We start from the raw sequence: 12,749 nt of genomic DNA on the forward strand, positions 1-12,749 counted from the left end.
TTCAGGTCCTTTCACCGTTTGTGACAGCAGGTGCCCAGCCTGCCATAAACCCCCAGGGTCCGCACGTCCTTGGCGATGGCACGCCATATACGCTTATTTTGATGGGCACTGACCTGCAGAGGCAATACACACAGGGAAAAACCATTAGACAACGAGTCCAGCCTGTTATACATATGGCACACCATACCCATTTCCATCACCTTTGGCATACACATAGCCCAGCACACAACGTGTACGCCACCAAAAGGACTTCCACCCACCCCCCTTACACAAGGCCTTCACACACACCACTCCATGCGTTCATGCCACATGCATCGTGCCCACATTGTACTCACCTGTTGGTCTGGAGGCCCATACAGCAGTCTGTACTGGGGTAGGATCTCATCCACTAGTCTCTCAAACTCCTCTGAAGTAAAGGCTGGGGCACTTTCCCCGGTCACACAGCCATGGTAGGTTCCAGACACAGGTCACAGCAGCAAATGCAGTGTAGGTCCTCTCCTATGGAAGATCAGGTAGAAAGTGAGGAATATGATGGAAAATGGCGGTCATGTCCACGGCCGTGCATACCGTCACCGCTGGCATAGATCACCATTGGCCACTGTATCCTATAGGGGCCAATGTTAACCAATGAGGAGTTGCATGGCGGTTCCTGACTGCTTTCCACGACTGCGCACAACGGCAGCGGAATTACCTCACTTCCACCTGTCCCTCTACACAGGACAGGCAGATGCCATTTCAGGGGTGGTCATGCCTCTGGAATAATGCTGTATCACAAGAGGTATAGCACATACTGGACAAATCACACTGACCCATTACATGTTTACTGAATGCAAACTACTGTTGTAGCTCCATTGTTCAGGTTGTGACCAGCTCCTCACTCTTGTGTCCCTTAGATTCCTACTGCTGCATATGAATAGGAGATGGAGATATAACCCCAGTGTACAGACCCCTGGTGAACTTGGCAAAACTGGAGGACAGGCACATTATCCTCAGCTATAGACTTGACAGGGCCACAATCACAGAGCTGTGTGCCCAATTGGAGCCTGACCTGATATCTGTTGTCCGTCACCCCACTGGTATCCCCCCTTTTGTGCAAGTGCTATCAGTATTTCCTGGCAACTGGCTCTTTCCAAGTGACAGTGGGCATGGCAGCTGGAATGTAACAGCCAATATTCTCAAACGTGCTGACAAGAGTGTTGTCTGCCCTGATAAAACACATGTGAGGATTGAGGTTGAGGATTTGGCCACAGTGAAGCCAAGTCTTATGCATTGGGACATATCCCCAATATAATTGGGGCGATTGAGGGAACATATATTGCATTTGTCCCCCCCCAAAAGAATGAACAGGTATTCAGGAATCTTAAGAGTTTCACTCAATGAATGTTCAGATGGTGTACTTGGCAGACCAGGACATCTCCCACGTCAATGCTAAGTATCCTGGGTCGGTGCATGATGCCTTTGTCCTGAGGAATAGCAGCATCCCAAATGTGATGGGCCAACTACAGAGGCACAGGGTGTGGCTAATAGGTGAGCCCTGGTTCCCACCCAGTATATGTTGATGTATGGGTATTGTGTGGCCCATATAGGATAGTGTGTGGTTAAATGTTGTCCCTCAATATTTGCAGGTGACTCTGGTTATCCAAACCTATCATGGCTGCTGAACCCTGTGAGAAATGCCAGGACAAGGAAAGAAGAACATTATAATGAGACACATGAGTGAACCAGAAGGATCATTGAAAGGACCTTTGGCCTCCTGAAGGCCAGGTTTCGTTGCCTCCATCTAACAGGTTGATCCCAGTGCTACTCACCCAAGAAGGTCTGCCAGATAGTAGTGGCATGCTGCATGTTGCATAAACTGGCCCTCAGGCGCCATGTCCCTTTTCTGCAGGAGGAGGAGTCTGGAGATGCCCGTGTGCCAGCAGTGGACCCTGTGGATAGTGAGGATGAGGAGGCAGAGGATGAGAATGAGGACAACAGAACATCTGTGATCCGGCAACACTTCCAATGACACACAGGTAGGACAGTGTAACTTTACATTTCAATGACTTTGGTTGTAATCTGTGTGGCAATGGCATGCTGATAGTTCCCACTTCTATGCCCTCTTACTGTTCCCTCTGGCAATTCACTTTGCAGATGTTGGTGACCTGACATACTCCTGGTGTGATGACTACAGCCAGCTACAGGTCATTAATCTATGCTAATTTTATGTACAGTACATTTGCAATGCTTGTACCTGTTTCAATCAATACATATTTGAAATACATGACATACTCAAAATAGAATTTGACCCAAGGGTGTTTATTGAAGTGCATATATATATGGGGAAAGTGCATTGGGAAAGGGCAATGATGGAGTAATGTCCAGGGTATTGTTCCAGTCTGTTTTTAACACAGATGCAGTGTCAATGGGGACATAGGAAGGGGAGCAATGGCAGTTCAAGGTGGACAGGGTGACTGAGTGGGACACAAGGGTGACAATCAGGAGAGTCTAATTTCCTGATGGGGGTCTTGGCAAGTGTCTCTGGCTTCTGTCTGGATTGCAGGGAACGTTTGCGGTGTGGTTCACCTTCTGCAGGGGGAGGGGTGCTAATGGCCTGTGAGTCCTGTGGCAGGTCCTCCTGGCCACTAGCACCAGCAGAGGTGGACAGCTGTTCAGATTTCAGGCTAGTGGCAGGGGGCCCCTGGTGTAAGACTGCCTCCCTCATAATGTTGACCATGTCTGCCAGCACCTGTGCTACGGAGAGCAGGGTGTTGTTGATGGCCTGCAAGTCCTCCCTGATACCCTGGTACTGTCCCTCCTGCAGCTGCTTGTTCTCCTGCACGTTGTCCAGGATCTGGCCCATATTGTCCTGGGAATGTTGGTTGGCTCCCAGGATCTCGGAGAGTACCTCCTGGAGAGTCGGTTCCCTGGGCCTGTCCTTCCCCTCACGCACAGCAGTCCTCCCAGTGTCCCTGTTGGCCTCTACCCTCTGTACCCTGAACAGTGTGCCCACTGCCACTGACCCCAGGTCCCTGATTGTCTTGTGGGCAAGGGTTGGCCTGGGGTCCCTGTAGAGGTGGAAACACTGCTGATTGACATGTACTGGGGACAGCGGTGTGGGTACGCTGGTTGGGTGCTGTAGTGGTGTTTCCTGATGGGGAGGCTCTGTGGTGGTATTTGACTGGGCCTGGGTAACCAGCTGTCCAGTGGTCCCTGATGGGCCAGGTAGGTCATCCAGATCCTGAAGACCACAGTTGCTGTCATCACTGTGGGCGTCTTCAGTTGGGGGACTGGCTAGTGCTGGCACCTCCTCTCTGGTGACATTGGCTGGGGTACCTGTGGGGATGTAAATGATGTGTTATGGTTTCTATGTCTGACATATTGTACATCCGTAGCTTCCCCTCTATCGTTGGATTTGCCCTGCCAGCTTTCACTTGTGTATGTTAGTATATGGTAGCATTGTTAGTTCTCTCTGCTATGTATGCTTTAGTGATGGTTGTCCATGCAGGGATGTGAGGGGTGTCCATGCATTGGTACAGCATGCAGGGCTTGGCATTGAGATGAGTGAGATGTGATGGTGGGGTGTGTGGGATGTAGTGGAGTGATGGCAGTGAGGGTGAGGGTATGTGATGGCAGGCAGGTAGGGGGGTGAAAATAGTAGAGAGTTGACTTACCAGAGTCCAATCCTCATCCGACTCCAGCCAGGCCCTCAGGATGCAGTGTTGCCAAGACTTGCTCCTCCCATGCTGTGAGTTGTGGGGGCGAGGTGGGGGTCCACCGCCAGTCCTCTGTACATCGAGCTGGTGTCTTGCTGCTATGGAATGTACCTTCCCCCTAGGTCGTTCCACCTCTACCTGGTGTCATCACTAGTTCTTGGGTGCTATCCCACGGCGTTTACCCTGCCTACGATTCTCTGCCATAGCACCATCTTCCTAGCTTTAGATATCTGCTAAACCTGTTCTCCAAATAGCAGTGGCTCTACCCTGATGATTTCCTCCACCATGACCATTAGCTCCTCCTCTGTGAAACGGGGGTGTCTATGTTGTGCCATAGGTGTTCTGTGAGGTGTGTTGGTAAGGGTTTGTTGGGTAATGTGTCAGGGTGTGTGATCTGAAGTGTGTGAGTAGTGTATAGGTATGAGTAGTGTGTGGCTCTAGTTGTGTCAGTGGACTTGGTGTCTCTCTGGTGGCAATGGTTTACAGTCGTAAAAGATTGTGGGTACTGTGGGTGTGTGTTTTATAGTGGTTTGGGTGTGTGTGTGGGTGTGGTGTGTGTTTGGGTGTCAGGTGTGTGTTATTTGAATTGTCCAATGTGGTGTTGTTTTGTCTGTGGGTGTCCATTTTGAGCGCAGTGGTATGTACCGCCAATGGTTTTCCGTCATTGAATGTCCGTAGTGGTGATTTGTGGGTCATAATGTGGTGGCCGTAGTTCTGGTGGCGAAACGGTGTGGGTTTTGCTACCGCCACTTTATCACTGACCTTTGGGCTGGCGGATTTGTGTGTGTGGCTGAATTCTGTCAGATTGGTGTGTGTGTCATAATGTAGTGAATGGATTTCCACCACAGCGGCAGTAAGCTTGCAGCCATCAGCGTGGCGGTAAGGGTGATTTACAGGCAATGTCATAATGTAGGCCTAAGTCCGAAGGTAAAGTTTTGACTGAGGCTTCCTGCTAGCTGTCTCTCAGTCAGCCTTAAACTTTGACTTTGACCCGATTGAGGGGCGACCAGATTTCCCGAGTGGCGCTTTTAGATTCTATGCGCTAAAAAAATGTTAATTCTTTAAAAAATCATATCTCTGGTTCCCCTTATACAATTTTATTCGGTTAGGTGTCAAATCATAGATATTTTTTTTTTCTAAATCGGCTTTGAATTGTTTAACTGTTTCTTGTGTTTTATTTTATTACTTTTCTGTGATACCGGAATGCTTTACACACTTTGGCCTTCATTATGACCCTGCCACGGTGGCAGTCTCATCGCTGATGGGCCGGCGGTAAAAACACGGTTGGACTCTGCCAACCTGTCACATCCCTCCTTATACGGCCAGGGCAGTTGGACCCGCCAGGCCAGAGATTAGCATCTCTGACCGAGCGGTCCAATGAAGACCGCCAACAGTAATAGTCGGCTTTCCACCAGGGTTTTCGTGGTGATGCTGTTGCCACTAAAACCCTGGCAGAAAGGCTACCGGTGGCAGGAAATTTCTTTCCTGTCACTGGCAGAGGATTGCCCCACCCCTCCCCAGCAAGCCGAATACCCCCTACGCCCCTCCATACCAAAACCCCCACCCTCTACAAGAACATCGCCCCGCCAACACTTACTCCTCTTCTAGTACAGCACCCCACCCCATCTCCCTACCAGAACAGCACCCCCTCTACCACCCCTACTCCCCCTCCCTGCATACACACAATTTCACAGAGACACCCACACGCACCCTTCATACCCTCATTCACACACCCCACATACACTCATTCACCTTGTCCGTCAAGGAGGTCAATCAATAAATAACTTTATTTTAGCTAAAAGCCATAAAAGTATCCAATAAATAACAGACAATTACCATGCGACAAGATTATAAATGAGAAAAAGCACAATTTCCACATGAAACATTAAAAAGAGGAACAAATAATTATCCTGAATTAGAATATAAAAACTCATTTGTTAGATCAATTACTGGACAACTATCTAATTTTATAAATCTGAAAGCCTACCTAAAATTGATTCCATAGAATAGTCTATTTCTTCCTACGATAGATTGTGCAAAAATAAGCTGTTGATGCACTCAATTATAGCAACAATGTAAAACTAACATCAAGTTTCCTTTTTCTTTACAGAAAACCTTTGTGGTTTTCTGCCCATAATGGTCAACAGAGGCCTAGGGTAATTATAGCTAATCCAATCAGTCAGCAGTGTATTCTCTAGTTCTTATGGCCCAAGCGTTTTGTAGGTACTTGGCAACGGCAAAGACCACCTTATCACTTATGTCACTAGAAAGAATTTGCAAGGATATATTATGTTTCCTTATCCCCATTGATCTGCATAATGGGATTATCCACTTCTTTCTGGGCACCAGATACCCAGAACAAAAAACATAAAATGGGCCAATGTCTCAGATTGCTCAGGACAGAAGTGGCAGAATCTCGATTTATGAACCTCCTTGCACCATCTTGCAGTAAACGTATTAAGAGGCAATACCTCTAGCCTAAATTTAATAAAAAGTGTTTTGGCGTAGGGGGGATTGATATTATCCATAAAAGCCTCAAACTTAGGGCTACACTTGTGGTCCAAAAACTGTAACGTCCTACTACCTTTGTCGTTTTTGGACCAAAGTTGGATCAAAATGAACTCCCAGTAACACCGCCTTATTCGTGCCTTTACTTCCTTCGTCAAGCTATGGGGGTCTTTCCACACCTCGTCCATTTGAATAAGTTGGCATGTATCTTTGATGTATTTAAATCAGGGAATTTTTAACACACCGCGATCCGCTAAAAGCTCAGCAACTGCTGTTTGGTAGGGGGACAAGTATTCGGATGTCCAAAGGCGGACCCAATAAATAAGGGGTCTTAAGGCGGCCTCGTTATGGATCTCATTTAAGGCTAAATCCAGTCTTAGAGGTGTGAGTGGGTTACTTGTCGGTAAGCACAGAAAATTACGCATAAAATGATTTTCCACCTTCGTCAAGCAGCTAGAATTGCAGTGCCCCCATAATTCAGCATCATGGATTGAAGCAGCCACAGCCACTGCCTTATATAGTGTGATAGCAGGTGAAATTTCACCTTCCGTAGTGTTAGCAGTTTTTCTAGCTATCACAGTTGACCTCTGTCGAAGGGAGGACACACTCTTCTCGATCTGTGGCGACCACCGTTGTTCATCAGATATCCTAATCCGCAAATAGTCAAATTGCTTAACTTACTCTATCAGTTGGTCTGCTAGAGTCATTTTCCCCCTAAAGGACTTATGAGGATTAAAAGCCATAAATTTAGTCTTAGAAAAATTTATCTCTAGGCCCCTCTTTGCACAACATTTAAAAAAGGCATCGAGTTCGTTTTGAAGACCCAATGGAGTTTGTGAGATCAATAAGGTATCATCTGCAAACATTAAAATAGGGACAGAGGTTCCTGCTAACTTTGGGGCGTCATGATTACAGTGCATCAGCTGGTCAACCACGTCGTTAATATAGAGATTGAACAGAGTGGGGGCCAGAACGCACCCCTGTCCGACCCCCCTATCGATTGGTATAGCTTCTGTCAAATCGCCACCTTGGGACCAGCGTACCTGGGCATAAGTGCCCTCATGGAGATACCTAATCAATTTCAACATCTCATTGTCTAACCTATAGGACTCAAGGGCGTTCCACAGTAAATCCCTTGGGACCACATCAAAAGCAGCTTTTAGGTCAATGAAGGCCACATACAAGTGGCCCTTATTTAGTGTCAGGTGTTTCCAACAGAGAAGGTTGAACCTAAATGCCTGGACAATAGTACTCACACTCTTCCTAAAACCTGCCTGGAGGCCAGAGAGGATATATGAGTCCTCTATCCACACCTGCAATCTAGCCAAAATGTGCTTGCAAAAAACTTTATGGCTAATGTCAATTAAACTTATTGGCCTGTAGTTGGAAGGAAGTTCCCTTACGCCCTTTTTAAAAACGGGAACTATAATAGCTCCTTGCCATGTGGAAGGAAGCCCACCACCTCTCAAAATCTCATTACTAAGTATGTTTAAATATAAGGACCAGGTTCTAGGTCGGGACAAATACAAATCGCCTGGGATACCATCTAGCCCTGGGGCCTTCCCTTTGCGTAGCGTTTGGAGTGCCAAAGTTGTTTCTTTTCAGGAAAATGGAGCCAGATCGAATTTAGGTGCAGTAGCTAGCCCAGAAAAAGGTGGATGGGAGGACCCCTCAAGGGGTGATGGGACAGTAAAACTACTAATTTGAGCCACACTATATACAGTTCCAAAATATGATACCCAAAGTGCTGGTTGAATTACTGGGTATGTCTCCGCGTTGTCAGAATGACCTTTGTCTGCCACCAACTTCCAAAACAATTTTTAGTCCTTTGCTTGTAAAGCATCTACCAAAGCCTTCAGTTGATTGAATTCCCACTCTTTTTTTGCGTTTTTCAGTTCTACTTTATATACGGAGCTGGAGGCTCTTATCGCACCGCAACTCCCTACCTTCAGTGCTTCCAAAAGTCGTGATTTAGCCAATCGACAAGAGCTAGTATACCACCTCAAAGGTCCGGCCCTAGTTTCTACCCACCTCCTCATTACCTGAAAGAGGGGCCTTAGCTGGTTGACCATAATATAATGTAAATTAATTAAGTCAACCCGGCAAGGAGGTCATCCGGAAGGAACCAGGAACGGGCGCATCCTCCTCTGGCAGCACCCCACCATCAGGGAACCGCCAGGCTCTATTACAGGTCTTAATATGGCTAGCCAGCATGACTACTGCAGGATTTCTGCCCAAATGTGGCGGAAATCCTGCAGTACTTGTAATATGGTGGTCGGAAGCCCACCAGCACTGGCAGTCTTCTGGAGCCCATGGCTTTGGCTGTCTTGTGAAAAGACCGCCAAAGTGGTAATGAGGACCTTTGTCTCCTAAGTTAAGCCTTGTTGTTAATTCCCAAGCAACCAAGGGTTGAGTTGTGGTTAATTTATTGAGATCTAACTGGACCTAGTCGGGGTTAGTGGCCCATTACTAAGTGTAGGTACTTACCTGCCCTTACAATAACCCACTTTCCAACAATTTTGGTGCCCCGTGGCTGAATCCAGTTCTTGTGGTCAGTATCACACTACAGTTTTAAGTAAAGCAAAATAAAAATCCCTTAAATTGTCCTAGTGCAAAAAGTGTTTTTGATTTTTAATTTAGACTAATTTCAATAGTTGCATTTTTGTGATTTTTCTAAATTCTTGATAGTAATTTTTGCAAAGGTTTGTGTGTGAGTTTTGTGTGACACAAAACTAGGGAACCATGGAGCTTGATCTGGCTAGCCTACCCACAATGACAGTAGTCTAGCATAGGGGGTTGTGTACTGAGAGGGGGTTTCCTGCAGCCACTAACCTCAGGGAGAACATTTGATTAAATCCCTGGCAGTTTGGCTGTGGCTCAAGAAGTAGGCACAGAGGATGCTCTAGGGGAGGAAGAAGTAGAGGAAGATGCCAGCTCCAACCACTCAGGGGAGGGAGGGCATCTGATATATAGTGAGGACGAGAAAGACTGGTCATCACTTCACATATTCACCAGGGCCATACCCAAAGCTAGTTGGGAGAAGGGAGCCACTTCAGAAGGAGAGAACCTGTCCCTTAGACAGAGAGAGAGAGCTGGAAGCAGAGAAGCTGGTCCTGAGAAGAAAAATTGAGCAGGGAAGAAAGAAGAGATGGTGGCAGCGACAGAGAAGTTGAGATGTCCACGGGAGGGGGGCTTTGTCCCAGACTGCCCAAGGGGGTTGTTCCTGCTTATGTAGAGGGGGATGACATAGATAAATGGCTCGGGCCTTTGAAAGGGCCCGCCAGATGAGAAGGGTTAGGACTCAAAATAGGTGTTCACTCCTATGGGAGTTGGTCCCAACTTCTGGGAGGGATAGGATCCTGGTCCTGAGTGGAAAGGAAATAGACTCCTTCCCTAGTATGAAGAGGTGCTTAACCAAGAAGTTTGGCCTGACCCCAGAGCAGTACAGGCCCAAGTTTATAGGCACCCAGAAAACAGCTATCCAGTCCTGGGTTGATTTTGTGGACATCTCAAATAAGGCACTAGAGGGCTGGACACAGGGCAACAAGGTGAGTACCTTTGAGAGGCTTAACAAATTGATTATGAGGGACCACCTTCTAACTAATTATGCCCAAGAGAAGCTATGCCAGTATCTAGTTGTTTCTAAGTTGATTGAACCCAGAGAGCTGGGGGAGGCAGCACATGACTTGCTGAGAACCAGAGTTAACCAGAAACCCCCAGGGGTTGATCAGAAAAAGGGAGAACATGGTTCTTTTCAGGGGAAGAACCAACTAAAGAATGATAAAAAGTCCAAGGATCCTCACAAGAGTCCCCAAAACCTTCTCAGGGTGGGGGAGCTCCAAGCCAAGCCTCTTCTAAGAGGAACAGGTCCCAGGGGAAGCATTATGATCCTGTTAAGGTAGGAAAGTTTCAGGAGCTTGCTAAGGCTGGCAAGTGTTTTGAGTGTCACCAGCCTGGACCCAAAGAGTGCATGTCTGCTCATAGAGGCCCCCCACTGGTAGGTAGTCCCATGGACTGTTAGTGTAGGTATAGGGGTGGAAGTTGGGATCACGGTACACAGAGATCACCTTAGTGTCTGTGGGTGGGGTGGACATTGCAACCATTACCTCACAGCATGGAGAGTTACAGGCAGAGGCTCAAAGTCAATCGGACTAAGGATCGTCTTAGAGATACAGGAGCTAGTGTGACTATGGTCACAGAAAAACTGGCTTCTCTAGAGCAGGTCATACCTGGTGTGTTCCATCAAGTGACATATGCAGGCATCAGAACCAAACTGCATCCCACAGCCATGGTGAGCCTTGAATGAGAAGGTGTGACTGGCCCTAAAAAGTTAGTGGTAGCTCCTGTCCTCCCAGTAGGTGGAAGGAAGGGTCCATGCACAGATGCTAGACCTCCCTGTATGGGTGTGTGCTGTGGCCAGGCCACAGGCAGCACAACAGGGAAGTGCTGGACACTTAGGGCCGTATTTATACTTTTTGACGCAAAACTGCGCTAACGCAGTTTTGCGTCAAAAAAATTAGCGCCGGCTAACGCCATTCTGAAGCGCCATGCGGGCGCCGTATTTATTGAATGGCGTTAGCCGGCGCAAGCAGACCGGCGCTGCCTGGTGTGCGCGAGAAAAACCACGTACACCAGGCAGCGCCGGCGTAGGGGGAAAATGGCGCATGGGCGTCTTAAAATGGGGCAAGTCAGGTTGCGTCGAAAAATCATCGTAACCCGACTTGCGCCATTTATTTTCGACGCCCATCCCCCATCAACATGACTCCTATCATTGTAAAGATAGGAGTCATGCCCCCTTGCCCAATGGCCATGCCCAGGGGACTTCTGTCCCCTGGGCATGGTCATTGGGCATAGTGGCATGTAGGGGGGCACAAATCAGGCCCCCCTATGCCACAAAAAAAAAAAAAAAAATACTTACCTGAACTTACCTTAATGTCCATGGGATGGGTCCCTCCGTCCTTGGGTGTCCTCCTGGGGTGGGCAAGGGTGGCAGGGGGGGTCCCTGGGGGCAGGGGAGGGCACTCTGGGCTCATTTTGAGCCCACTTGTCCCTTAACGCCATCCCTGACCCAGGCGTTAAAAAGCGGCGCAAATGCGCCGTTTTTGGCCAAGCCCACTCCCGGGCGTCATTTTTGCCCGGGAGTATAAATACCACGTAAAGGCCTGGGAGTCATTTTTTAAGACGGGAACGCCTCCCTTGCATATCATTAACGCAAGGAAGGGGTTCACGCTAAAAAATGACGCACATTCCGGGAACTTTGGCGCTAGACGCGTCTAGCGCCAAAGTATAAATATGGCGTTAGTTTTGCGTCGAATTTGCGTCGAAAAAAACGACGCAAATTCGGCGCAACCAGAGTATAAATATGCCCCTTAGATCCTGGAACAATGGGCCAAGCCTCCAAGCACAAGAGAAAGGGCATTGGGTCTGGCTTGCCAGCCCCACCAAGTAGAGAGGTTCATGAGGCATCCAATCCTGAGGGGGAGGATCTGACCTCTGAGGGAAGGACACTTCCCCTGCAAGCTCCGTATGACTTGGCAGAATTGCAAGGGGCAGGTGGTCCTACCAGAGCAGAGATGTGCCAGGGACAAAGAGAGTGTCCTACTATCCAGGGTCTGAGGCAGACTGCCTCCAGGAAATAACATGGGGATGTTAGGGGATGTTAGTGGGTCCCACAAGGTTTACTGGGAGGATGGAGTTCTCTACACTGAGGCAAGGCAACCAGGAGAGTGGTGGTCCCTCAGAAGTATAGAGAATTCCTCCAAACTCTAAGCCAATGCATTACCTTACCTGGACATTTGGGGCAGACCAAGACCTGGAACAGGTTGGTCAACCATTTCTATTGGCCCCATATGTCAGAAAAAGGCAAGGAGTTTTGTTGCTCCTATGTCACCTGTCAGGTCAGTGACAAGGCAGGGGACAAGTCAAAGGCTCCCTTGATACCACTACCAGTGGTTGGGGCTTCCTTTGAGAGGATGGGGATTGACATTGTTTGTCCCCTAGACCCATCAACTACCTCAGGTAACAGGTACATTTTGGTGGTTGTAGACCATGCCACCAGGTACCCAGAGGCAATACCCGTCAGGCCAGTCACTGCTCCCACAGTGGCTAGGGCCTTGCTTGGTGTGTTCCCCAGAGTAGGATTCCCAAAGGAGGTGGTCTCAGATAGGGGCACAAACTTTGTTTAAGCCTATCTGAAAGCAATGTGGGATGAGTGTGGTGTTACCCATAAGTTCATCACCCCCTATTACACCCAGACCAATGGTCTGGTGGAGAGATTTAAAAAGACCCTGAAGGGCATGATAATGGGTTAGTCTGACAAACTTAGGAGGAGATGAGATGTTCTCCTCCCAGGTTTGCTATTTGCATACAGGGAGGTGCCACTAAAGGGAGCTGGCTTCAGCCCCTCTGAGTTACTGTTTGGACACCCTGTAAGAGGCCCATTGTATTTGGTGAGAGAGCCTTGGGAGAAGCCTCTCAAAGAGTCCAAGCCAAATGTGCTTGATCCTGTGCTGGGCCTGCAGTCATGCGGGGCTGACTACATGAAGA

This window comes from Pleurodeles waltl, chromosome 11 (assembly GCF_031143425.1).
Source record: "Pleurodeles waltl isolate 20211129_DDA chromosome 11, aPleWal1.hap1.20221129, whole genome shotgun sequence".
Classification (NCBI taxonomy): Eukaryota; Metazoa; Chordata; class Amphibia; order Caudata; family Salamandridae; genus Pleurodeles; species Pleurodeles waltl.